Genomic DNA, 11,923 nt, shown 5'->3' on the forward strand with positions numbered 1-11,923 from the left:
TGATAGAGAATATATGGACACACACGTACAATGATTAATTGATATTGAATTCCTTCACTATAAGAACTTTGTTGCATCCCTCTTGTGAGATAACTGAGGCAATTACAGTGAGTTTCAAAGCAGATTAGAAATATCATATTTTGAAGGGGAAACAAGAAGAATTAAAAATTTTAATTAAGATACCAGTCATTATACTTCTCATAAAACCATAACCATATTAAAACCATTAAAACCATAACTATATTATACTTCATATAAAACCATAAGAGAATCATAAGAGGCCAGTTTTTACTTCAATCTCTACTCTTCCATACACAATATCTGGAACAAAATTCTTAAAAAATAAAAGGCAGAAAAGTCAAATCTAAGTAAAAATAATCTAATGGTACACATAGAAAACAAATAATAAGATGATGGATTATACCCAAATCCAATAATTGTGTTAGATGTACATGGGGGAAAATTCCAATTAATAGTCAGTCATTGTCAGACTGGATTAAAAAGTCAAGAACCAACTGAATGCTGTTTACACAAGACATGCTTTAAATTTATAGATTATAATAGGTTTAAAAAGGAAAAGATATCAAGGCAAACAATAATCATTAGAAAACTGAAGTAGTCATATTAATATACAAATTGGGCTTCAAGACAAAAAGTGATATAAGAAAAAGATTGATCATTGGTAAAAGGTTAACTTACCATGAAGAAATAACAATCCTAAAGATGTATACACCTAATAATACCACTTCAAAATATATGAAGCATCCATTGATAATACGGAGTATACTACTGCCAATGAACAAAGTAAGCATTCCATTTAACTACAAGTTTCAGCTGCTGCTAGGTGTTCTGGACTCCTTGTTTCCAGAGACTAGCAGGCAAGAAGAGGAGTTATCATATTGTCCAGGGTAATTAACTATGAACAGGATGAGAAGAAGAGGAAGTTTGCTTAATGGAAACATAGGAGAATACATATGGAATCCAAATTATCCACTTGGATGCCAACTGGTACTCTTTCACCCCACTGTATCTGTAAATATATATTTCTAGCAATTCTGGACTGAAAATGATTACTAAAGGTTCAGACCACTCTGAAAAAATGATTTGGGTCACACCAGCTGGTAAGCTACCAAGGTCTAACAAGATGATATCCAATGGCCAGGGGCTACCAGGAGGGAATTAATGTAATTTGCATGTAAGAAGTACATGAATTTGGAGAGGGGCAAGGGTGGAATGGTATGGATTGAATGATATTGTCACTTCTGAAATTCATGTTAAAACTTAAATTTCCAATGCAACAGATGTGGTCTTTGGGTGGGGACTAAGTCATGAGGACCCCAGCCCCATAAATGTAATTAACATCCTTAAAAAAGGACTTAAAGATTAAGAAAGTGCTCCCTCGCCCTTCCCCTTTCCACCACATAAGGACACAGCTAGAAAGCATCATCCTGGAAGCAGAAAGCAGCCCTCACCAGACACCAATGTCAGTGCCTTCACATTGGATTGCTCAGCCTCTGGAACTGTGAGAAATAAATTTTTGTTCTTTATAAGTTTCCCAGTAAGATATTTTATTATAGCAGCACAAACAGACTAAGACACTTAGTTAATCTAACTAGGGGTTTTAGTTAGATTACTTTGATCCTCTGAAGGTTTGCTGAAAATCACTGACATCTGGCAGATTAAGAAGAGAAAAGGCATATAAATTTATACAATGTGTATACATGGGAGCCTTCAAAACGAAGATCCAACCCCCTAATGGGGTGCAGAAGCTTATATACCATCTCCAGGATATAGAAAGAATGCGGGCTCAGAGCATGGCTAAAAACAAATTATGGTGGTAAATTAGGTTTTAATGGCAAATAGATTATGGGAAAGAAAGAAAAGGAGATTTAGCTACTAAAAGTGGTCTTGTTATATAGATGAAACATTATAGGCAGCAGCCCTCAGAGAGAATAAATAGCAAATGTTTCTTTTAGACCTTTAAAGGTGTCAGACTCTCAGTTACTCTTTCCTAGATATGAACAAGGGAAGCCTAGCTGCATTAATGCAAATTCTCTACAGATGCAAATTCCCCTGCAAAGGACAGCTTTGCAGGGCTACTTCTGTTTTCTGGCTCACTGAACAGCCATCTTAAAATATATCAAAGAAATATATTTGAGGGTAAAATATTTTGTTTACCTTCAGTTTTCAATTTTGTTGATCTTTTCAAATCATCACCTCTTAATTTTATTGATTCTTTTTCTATTATTCATCTATTAATTCTTTCCTGTATTTCTTCTCTAATTGTATTTATTGCCTTCCTTCTGCTAACTTTGAGCTTAGTTTGTTCTTCTTTTTCTATTCCTTGAGGTGTAAAGTTAGGTTGTTTATTTGAGAGATTTCTTTTTTCTTAAATTTTATTGTAATTATTATTAATGGGGAAAAGAGCTACAACTCTATAACATAATTTAAAGAGGTTTATTCTGTGCCAAATATGGGAAACCATGGTCTGGAGAACATGATCTCAAGAAGTCTTGAGAAAATGTTCCCAAGGAGGCCGGGTTACAGTTTGGATTTATATATCCATGGCGACAGGAGTTACAGGTAAAACCATACATCAATACATGGAAAGTATACATTGGGTTGGCCAGAAGAGGCAGAACATCTTGAAGCAGGGGCTTACAAGTTATAGGCTGGTTGTAGGGATTCTTTAGTTAGCACTTTGTTGAAATAAGTTAAGCTTTGACTAAAGTCTGCAAAAAGAAATGATTGAGTTAAGATAGGAAATCTGCTAGGTTGCTTGAGCTAAGATAAGGGGTCTTCCATCTGTCATGTGACGCTATACTGGAATCAGGTTGGAAAGTAAGGCACATTATACTGGCTTAAACTTGTTTAATGAGATTTAATCATTTGTAGGTATGACTCATCATGTCTCTTAGAAAGGAATTGCGCAAGAGGGAAAAAAATGTCAGACTTCAGTCCTCATCATCTAGCCCAAAATGTCAATCTTTCTTCTTCTTTAAAGTAGGTATTTATCCGTACAAACTTCCTTCTTAATACTGTTTTTGCTGCATCACATAATATTTGATATGTGGTATTTTAATTTTTGTTTGTTTTAAGGTATTTTCTAATTTTCCTTTTGACTTCTTCTTTGTCTCATCACTGGTTGTTCAAGAAGGTGTTGTTTAATTCCCATAGATTTGTGAATTTTTCAGTTTTCTTCTGACATTAATTTCTAATTTCATCCCATTGTAGTTGGAAAATATGCTTGGTATTATTTCAATCCTCTTAAGTTTTTTAGACTTGTTTTTGCCCTAATATATATCAGTCCTGGAGAATGTTTTGTGCACACTTGAGAAGAAGATTTATTCTGTTGCTGTTCAGTGGAATGTCCTGTATATGTTTCTTAGGTTCACTTGGTCTACAGTGTTGTTCAAGTCCTTTGCATCTTTAATAATTTTCTGTCTGTATGTTCTATTCATTATTGAAAGTAGGGTATTGAAACCCCCTATTAGAACTGTGATACTGTCTATTTTATCTTTCAGTTTTGTCAATGTTTGCCTCATATATTTGGTTGCTCTAATGTTTGTTACATATATATTATATTTTATAATTCTTTATCTTCTTGGTGAAATGAAGCTTTTATCATTTTATATATATATATATATATATATATATATATATATACATATAGTCTTTCTTTGACTCTTTTGACAGTTTCTGAATTAAAGTCTATTTTGTTTGATATAAGTATGACCACTACTTTTCTCTTTTGGTTTTCATTCGTATAGAGAATCTTTTTCCATCTTTTCAGTCTGCGTGGTTTTAAATCTAAAGTGATTCTCGTATAGACTGCACATAGTTGAGTCTTGGGTTTAAAAAAAATTCATTCAGCCACTCTATGTCTTTTGATTGGGGGATTTAATTCATTTACATTTAAAGTAATTATTGATAGGAAAGGACTTACTATCAACATTTTACTAATCATTTTCTGTCTTGTTGCTTTTTGATCCCTCTTTTCCTCTCTTGCTGTCTTAATTTATGTTTCATCAATTTTTGTGTAGTGACATGCTTTGATTCCTTTCTGATTTACTTTGTAAATCTTCTCTACATATTTTTTTGTGGTTACAAAAAGGCTTCCATAAACCATCTTATAGTTATAATAATCTATTTTAAGTGAACATTCGCTGATACTTTGTTTTGCATATTCAAGAGTAAGGGTAAAATGGAGACACTTTAAAGCAATCAAAGCTTGAGAGAATTTACCACATATACTCTCACTGAGTGAACCACTAAATTTTTAATAAGAAATAAATTGAATGAACAAGGAAAGAATGGATTGAAAAAAAAACACTGTGAACAAATAAATTGCCAAACTTTTGGGTCAATATGAACAAATACTGGCACTAAAACACACACACACACAAAAAGGATATAAAAACTAAATAAAAATCAAATGCTGGAAATAGCATGTAAAATGGTAGAAAGTAGTAGGAATTAAAGCTTTCTAAGTTCTATGTATTGTTCTGGAGAAGGACAGAAATATTGATTAAATTAGACTGCCAATTTAGGTATGCATGTCTTTATGATGATCAAAATATGTCTCTCAGGTCATAATACCAATAGGAACTAGATCTGTTCATTTCCCTTTTGCTTACCCTCAGTTCAGGAGTTTAAGAAAGTAGTAAGACACTAACTACAATCTGTATCTATTGTAACAAATTTACTACCAGTAAAGCTATGCCATGATTGCCTACCTCTTCAGAGAGCTATGAGCACTTCACTTATCCTTCCTACCAGAAGTTAAATGTCTCCTCCTGATCTCCCCCCACCTCTTCTTTTAAGCTTGATTCATAACTTTGTCTTTTTATTTCAAACCAAGTGGTATAGTATAATCACTAATGTGTATCTGAATCACCTAGAGAAAGCTTTCCAAAAAATATATACACTGGATTCGACATTTACATTCCAGATGTACTTATGCAATAGGACTGAGTTGAGTCCCAGGCAGAAATATTTTTTAACAGTTTCTTTCCATCCAAGTCATTCTGATAGACAGTCCATGATCATCAAATGAGATCTACTTGCATTTTCCAGGATACAGTGCAGCAAAATATCGTTTACAACAAGGCCCTTTCATGCACTGAATCTACCCTGAAAAATAACTTTCTACAGTAAAATCCCAATATATCTGCTTAGTCTATAATGTGTTACCTTTCAAAATTCCTTTTTTTTCTTATTTTACAGCAATATATGTTCATTAAAGAATAGTGAAAATATGAGAAAAGCATATAATTGTTCTTAATTTTAACTTTTTATATTTTTATTCTAATATGTATGTGTGTGTACATGTATATATTTGCTAAAAAAATTAATTTTATGTTCTATATACAGGTTTGTTCTTATCTTTCTTCATATAAGGTTATATTGTGGCCATTCTTCAATGCCTTTATAAAAATATTATAACACTTGAATTTTTGTTTTATATTTCATCATATAGATGTATTATGATTTACCTGCACAGTCTAAAATCTTTTAATAGTTTTCCATTTTCTACTAAGATAAATAATTATGTGAAGTTCTTCAGTGTAAATCTCTCCACTCATCTTTGATTATTCCTTATGAGAGAGTCTCAGGAATGGGATTAGTAGGGGTGAGCACTTTTAAGGCTCTTCATTCCAGATATGTTGTATTGAAAATCTGTTATTTATGTAGCATTTATTTCTTTATGAAGGATTACACTACCTGAGAAAATCTACACTCTTTTATGGACCATTATGAAATATGTGATCTAAGGATAGAATATTTTAATCTTCATAGAGTAGACAGTGATGGCAGAGAAGAGACCTAAACTCTTTTCCTTTCATTACAACTTACTTGTATGTGCCCTATAGCAATTCACTGAACTATTTTGTTGAAAAACTGCCTCAAGGTTCTACCGAGTGAAGAAGAACAGGAAGGTTACATTCACATTCTCTTGAAGACTGGACTGTGTGCTATAAAATCCAAGCAGACAAAACAAGATATAAAATGAAGAGTGGAATCTAACACACAAGAGTAAACAAGTGACTATATTACTTCAGGGGCAATATTGCATAGGATTACATCTAACAAATCTGTAGAAGTTTCCAAAAATTGAAACATCTTGTTGCCTTTTATAAGCAGGCATTTTCTTTCTGTTTTAACTCCTAAAACTTTTCATTTTAACAAAGCAAGTTCGCTTTATAAAGATAACATTGTTCCATAATTATTTTTTGTCTAATTATTTAAACATTTTTACATTATCTAATTTTTATATTTCCTTCTTCCTTTCTCAAATACTCATTTAAGTTTAGTATAGGACATGGTTTATTTTTAAAGCATCAACAGTAGAATGTCTTCTGAAGTTATGCTGATTTTGGTGGAAGCAGACAGGAGCCTATTTTAAATGAAACATCTCTTGCAGTTTTAAATTTTGTAGAAACTTCTGGCAATTTATAAAAATCATTTTTCTACAAATTTTTATGAGAAATTTATATGTGTCCAGCACTGTGTTATACAATAAAGATTCAGAAAATAATAAGACAGATGATGTCTCTGTAAGAGACATAATAGTATACAAATAATTACAGTACTATAGATAAGCACTACTAGACTTGAAGGAACATTCAACCTGGGGTAAAAATTACAGACTAAGCCTTGTAGTCAGGTCTGGAAAAACTTCTCAAAGGAGGTGACTTTTGAATAGACAAAAAAAGAGTAAGTCTTCACAGCCATGAAAAGAAGAAACACAGTAAAAGTAAAGGGGATAGCATGTTGCAATAAAAGAACACAGAATTATAGAATATGGTTGATACTATGAGTGGTCAGAAAACATCTCCCATTATGGAAGATTTCTTTACCAAAATACATTCTATCACTCTTCACTATCAAGTGTCACTTCTCTTTTTACTGTAATCCATAGGAGTTTATTAGAAATTGTTTTATTTGGTGCCTTTATACAGATATTTTGCATAACTCTCCCCAAACTAAAACTGATTTTTAAATGAAATTTAAAGAAAATATGAAAAAAAACTATTCATTGATTGTGATAGAACCAAGGGTTATGAGCCTTCAGGATTTGAAATGTTTGCCACAGGGATAAATAACTAAGCAAAACTTCAAGAAGCTGAAAGTACATAAAAGAGACAGTTTCCCAATAATTCAAACCCACTGTTAGGAGTAGCATTTCCAGGAGAGCTGAGCAGAGTACAGAAGAATCTGGAATTCTGCTCAGGTCTCAGTGAGTTTCTGATCAGGACTTTGATCTCTTTGGAGTGAGGCATGATACAAAATCAAACTAATTATTACTAACTTTTAACAACAAAAAAAATTATCTCAGAAAAATTTAAGGGCTAAACATTAAAATTTCAACCTACCCAAACAATATTCTTTGTTTTATGACTAGCAGCCTGCTAAATTAAAAAAAGAAAAATTAAAATGTTATGAGCAATTAACATCTCTCATATTTATGCAGTGTTTCTGTACAAATGTCTATTAAACATTAAGGCGTATAATGGCTGGCGGCACTCCAGGGCTCTGCAGAGCACACAGCACATCCGTAGCGCCCATTCATCTCCATCAGCAGAGGCTGCAATTCAGAGATAATCAAGTTCTTCTCCCCTTCTCTATCTGCAACTATTCCTTTCTTTTTTCTATTTTCCCCCTCTCCATTGAAAATCTAATTCAATGACTTAAAATTTATCTTCAGAAAAACTACATATAAAAAGAGATAAAAACTGCATTGGAAGATTTACTACAAGAGAATGCAATGTGGGAAGTGTCCACTGTTTTTCCTAGTATTTCCTGGAATGAAACATTCAGCAAAAAAAGGAGAATCTTATTATCTGTTCAGCAGAAGCTAGAGCAAAGACTAGCCTGCCAGATACAGAACTACAGAAAGTACAGTGGAAAGTTAGAAGGAAGTAGCACATTCCAGTAGTAATCTATATATACTCTCCAAGGGCAACTCTCCTCCCAAATGGCAAAAGCAAATTACTTAAAATTTTCAGAGTCAGGAAAACATCTGATATTTAACTGGAACTAACCATGTCCTCTATTTCATAGGTTGACACATTTATTCCTCATAACAACCTTGGAAATAGGAAATATTGTGTCTACTCTACAGATGAAGAAACTAACTACCAAGGAAATTATTAATAAGTTCAAAATGTAGCTAGTAACTGAAATTTGATCTCTATAGAATGCTAAAGCATATAATATTTTCCTTGTACTGAGCCCTTCACATGAGTTTCTCCATCTCAGCAATTCCTTTGACCCTTATTTTTCCCCACAGACTTATACCCAGCTGAAATCCACTACATCCAGATAGATTACTAATATGTACCCCATAAATACGTAAAAATCCAGTTTGTAATTCTATTACTCCCTTCTCTTCATCTAGGTCACAAGTCTATCCCATATAACTTGGACTTTTGATTAAGGTCTTAATTCAAATTTACTTAAAGGGAGGAGGCATACTCTTTCCCAGGTCACTCCAAGCCAGAGAGCCATCAGAAATGTGTTCAATGACGTGTATATTTAAGCTTGATTTTGCTACTTTAGTAATCTTTATCCAGTAGTTTCTTGCCATGAAAAATGTATGGTAATAATGCAACCCAATCCTTCCCTACATACTAGATATTCCCTTGAGCCCCACCCATTTCAAGTAACCCCAATTCCATTCCAATCAGACATTCACAATTAAGAAAGTGAAGAAGAGAAGTAGGCAGGTTATATAGTATTCAGTTGTTTGTTTTTTGTTAATATATAATGTTCATGAAGAATGTTGAGCCAAAAATATCGATTACTTGTTTTTGTTATAATATTAAAAATAGTTATCACTCATTGCACTATTTGTGTCAGAAGCTACTCTGTTTTCTATGAAGATATTCACTTAACTCTCACCACAACTCTATAAAGGTGGATGACATTTTTACCCACAATCGATCAAATGAAGAAAAGAATGCAAATATTTATTAATTTGTCTAAAGGTACAAAGTCAGTAACTATCACCACTTTCACCCTAGAAAGTCAAGCTCCAAATGTCAAGCCCTTAACCCTGCACTTGGTGGACCACACTAAATGGACTTTAGATGAGGAACCACAGATCACAATTCTGGCCTCAATCTTGCTTTTCTAGTCTCTCTTTCTTAAAACCTCTATGGGCAATATTAGATCTGCCTCATGCATGTCTTAGGAATCATTTTAATGCAAATATTTAAGATACGGTATCAGCTTCAAAGTACTTAAGATAACCACTCCAGAAGAAAGTAGAATATATCTAATTCAACAAATGTTTGCATGCAGTCCTACAGTCAGTGCTGTGTGCCCCAAGAAATATTTGTTCTTTGAAATCTTCTTAATGCTTCCATAGTACTGTGCACTTACTTTTATTATTATTATACTAATCACACTGTCTTTGATTTATTTTCTCATTTACCTATCTTCCCATACTGACAGAGGATGGAATTTGAGGTTTACTTGTTCTTGTATCTCTACAGGCTGGCCTGACAATATCAGGTACTAGTAAAGTGTTTTTTAAGTGACTAAACGGTAACCCATACACTTGAGGAGTTAACATTATAGTACCAAACATAATAATAGCCTCGGCATTGCTATTTCAAAATTAAATCCTCTTAAAATGTAATTTAACACACTGATGTTTCAAAGATTATAACTAAGGGTTTTCTGAAACTATGCTGAAATTATTATTCTCCAATAGTGAAAACAATTCACATTCCAGATTTTTAATTCAAATGGTTTTACTGTGATATCTTAGAAGGCAAAATATTTCTGTTGGTAGTTTACATCCTATGAATTTCAAAAATAAGTTTTTAAAGTCAAGAACTGGGATAAATTGCTTTAGTTTCTTTGAACTTACAAACTATATTATTATAACCAGATATGCATTTGTTTATAAGTAAATATACTGTAATTTCCTAATGATATTTTAGAAATTTTCTCTTAGAAATTAGGTAAGTTTTCACTGGTATCTTTCTGAGGAAATACTGCTATAGGATTTAGGCCATGAGCGCTTTAATCAGAATAAACTTCTTCTGTGCTTTGGCTAGCCACTCCTGTGACTTCTCACAACCCTAAAACATCTAAAGACTCAAGATTAAATCAGTATGAGTTGATATACATGCGTGCCACTGCCATGTGCCAGGAACTGGCAGTGATTTTTAAATGGATGCTTCATTCAGAAGAACTGCCTCTTGCTTTCTGCTTTCTGTCATCCACTGTGGAATCTGATTACACACAATACTCAGTGTCTCAATGCTATCTTTTGATTTCTCAGCTACAGTAGCTTTGTGGGTAGGTGGATGATTTTTCTTCTGCATCCTTGAAAAGAATTGTAGTTTTAAGATAATATAAAAACAATTCAAGGAGCAGTGGAAATGTTTTTAAAAGTAATGGACTAGGATGCCATCAAGACAGATGGGTTCTAATCTTGGTCTGCTGGTACCTAGCTGTGTAGCCTCTCTGTGTCACAGCTCACTTCCTCATAAACAGAGAGGGTTCCAGGATTTACTCACTCATTCATTCCAGATAAATATTATACACTGGCCATATATGAGACATGCTAACCTCCATAAATGATGCAAGTAGCCTTCAGATTGCTAATAGAAGTAACTACTTCTTTTAGGAATTGAGTTCCAGAGACCCAGAAATTTCTGAATCTTGTCCTGGCAACCACCTATTCTTTCTAAGCCATTGTCAAGGGAATTATACATACAGGAAGTAACAAATAAGAACCAAAGTTTAATTTTGGTAATAAGTCAATAATGTTAATAATCTCTGAAACTTTTGATCACTTGCTATATGCTGGGACTCATTCTAAGCATTCAACATACATTAACATATTTGATTCTCAAACAAACCTACAAGAAAATTTCCATTAAAATCTTCATTTTTCATAAAAGAAAACTATCAAAGAGAGTCAAAAGAAACTGAGTCAAATAACAAATAAATGGCAAATCTCAGATTTTAACCAAGGATTTGAATCCAGGGCCTGTGTTCTTAATACTTCCTCATATCTCCTCTTTAAACAGTATCTGGGCCCAATAATTCAATCCAGCATTTCATTATAAAAGCTGAACTACAGAAAATAACTTATCCCTTGGTGTCCACCCTATGACACTAAACTTTGTGTCTGAGTAGAGAATACCATTTTTGAAATTGACCCTCCTAACCCCAAGCAAAGACCACTACCTTCAGGGTTGCCTACACAACAGGACAGATATGTTGCACCTGTAAAAACCAATGACGACAGTGTTGTCCCTCTCTTCCAGTTCCCTCTGGAACTCTCAGGCTTTCAAACAACATTCCTATTCTCTGCCATTAGCTTGCACCACACACTGCCTAGAATGGTAACTAATAGAATCCTCGGCTGTCGTTTTTTGTTAGAAATTCATCTCTTCTTCCACATTGTGTCTAGACAAGACCCAAATCGAGCCTGTGTTTTGTGCATCTTTGTGAGCGTGTGTTCTCTGTGAAAAGGCATGCTCATATGAGAAAACATAAACTTCTCTAAATACTCCTTCAATAACTAGAAGGTTCTTAATTCAACTAATTATGATCTACATGGATCTACATGCTGCAAAGAAGAATAGAATCAAAACAGTTGGTTGGGTTTACAGAATGGGGCCCTGGCTCAATTGCCTATCCCCTATATTCACAGAGGTGGTGATAATCAAAAAGAGAGTAAAAGAACTACAAATAGCAAGAACTGACCAGGGTCCATCATTCCACTCAGCTGTTAAGAAGAGAATAGAGCATAACTACCTGAGCTTTAGCAAAGTGGTCTACTCACTTGTTATATATGATTCAGTGAATAATCTTCTCTCATGAAGATGGATATAGGAAGAGGTAAGTAGAAATGGAAGCTTCTGAATACATAGAGAAGAATGGAACTATTTCTTTC

Source organism: Microcebus murinus, chromosome 1, assembly GCF_040939455.1.
Source record: "Microcebus murinus isolate Inina chromosome 1, M.murinus_Inina_mat1.0, whole genome shotgun sequence".
NCBI classification, from domain to species: Eukaryota; Metazoa; Chordata; class Mammalia; order Primates; family Cheirogaleidae; genus Microcebus; species Microcebus murinus.